The sequence below is a fragment of the Equus caballus genome, chromosome 20 (genome assembly GCF_041296265.1).
Source record: "Equus caballus isolate H_3958 breed thoroughbred chromosome 20, TB-T2T, whole genome shotgun sequence".
Lineage (NCBI taxonomy): Eukaryota > Metazoa > Chordata > Mammalia > Perissodactyla > Equidae > Equus > Equus caballus.
This window is the reverse complement of record NC_091703.1, coordinates 66,186,419-66,187,779: the sequence shown is the minus strand read 5'-3', so window position 1 is coordinate 66,187,779 and position 1,361 is coordinate 66,186,419. Positions and strand designations below refer to the sequence as shown.

Below are 1,361 nucleotides of genomic sequence, written 5' to 3'. Positions count from 1 at the left end.
GTTAGCAATTTGCAACCCATCATTTTTATGCATGTAACTTGCATCCTGTCTTATTTACCTTTTGCTCATTTGATTGAACTTATGACTACATGACCTACAATTCAAGTAACTAACCTTCAGTAATTAAAGTGAGGGTGATCTTCTGTCTGCAAGCACAGTTCAGCCATTGTTCTCAGTGAATGCAGGAGCTGGAAGAAAGTCATGTAGCTCAGAGAGTGAGAAGCTGGGTTTCACGTCTTCCCACACACAGAAAGGAAAGGTATGCCATTTAAGGGGTGGATGAATCTTTTGACATCATTTTGGGAAATGGTAGAATATTGAAAATCCTATGTTAACAGAATCCATGAGTGTACAAGGCCAAAGCCGTAGACCCAGGAAAATCCTAGGACGTGCAGAGCAGGACGAGAACAAGAACTGAGCAGGCGGCGAGAAAGTAGCGTCACATGGCCTCCGCACCGCCCATGCAGCCCGGGTCCTAAAAGAGCCATAACTCACTCCCAAGCTTGCTTTTGTGATCTTTTCCTGAAACACATTATGGTATCTTTAAACGATGCTGGGTTTCCTGAAGCTTGTGCTGCTGACCACCAACCCCACCCTAGAGAGCACTGAGTGACAGATACTGTAAACATCCTACACTCTCAGCTGTGGAAAGTGAGAAAGCTGGGAGAAGGCTGTTTACTCTCTCTGCCTTGGAAATCAACTAAAGAGAAATGGATCCGGAGTATTTTTCTGTGGCTTGTAATTGATCCTATCTGGTATTTATGTATGAGGTTAACTCTAAAAGGAAAAAAAGTAAATTGACTCATGCTAACAAATATAAAATAATTTGTAAGATTGATCGTCTTTGAACTAACACCGTTTGAAAAAGAAAAAGATTGCCGAATACCCAAGAGATAAAAGTTCAGGTAACTTGCACAAGGCTACATTTTGTGGGCTGCTGTGGCCTGTTCTGTAAAAGCAGCAAAACATTAAATGCCTGCACATTAAGCGTAGTGATTCTGCATCAACCTGGACAGCATTTCTACACCGAGTTTTGACAGCAAAAGTCCTGGGACTTGCTGTTCTGTCAAGGATTGGGTGCTGCTTGGAGCCGCATGCTTAAGGAATGGTTCCGATGAACAGGATGAATAAGGCCTGCTATTTAAAGCCAGAATATAGTTACACATCTTGAGAAAAGAGAGGATTGTGTGGGAGGCAGGTGGGATGCAAGGAGAGAATTTTAAGAGGAATCTACAGAACTAACTCATAGGTTCAGCCTTAACCAGAAAAACTATGCTCTTCATTTCTTCTTCCTTGTAAATAATTTAAAACAAAGATTTATTGAATATCTGGTCTAGAGTTTGACTTACCCAAAATTTAAA

General features: G+C 41.4%; 1 non-coding gene across 1 annotated transcript; it reads left to right on the top strand.

The window, feature by feature from the left end:
* Positions 1 to 620: 620 nt before the first annotated feature.
* MIR30C-2 (microRNA mir-30c-2) lies at positions 621 to 680 on the top strand. Its single transcript, NR_032977.1, has one exon. It is a non-coding gene; the product is annotated as a microRNA mir-30c-2 (primary transcript).
* Positions 681 to 1,361: the final 681 nt, after the last annotated feature.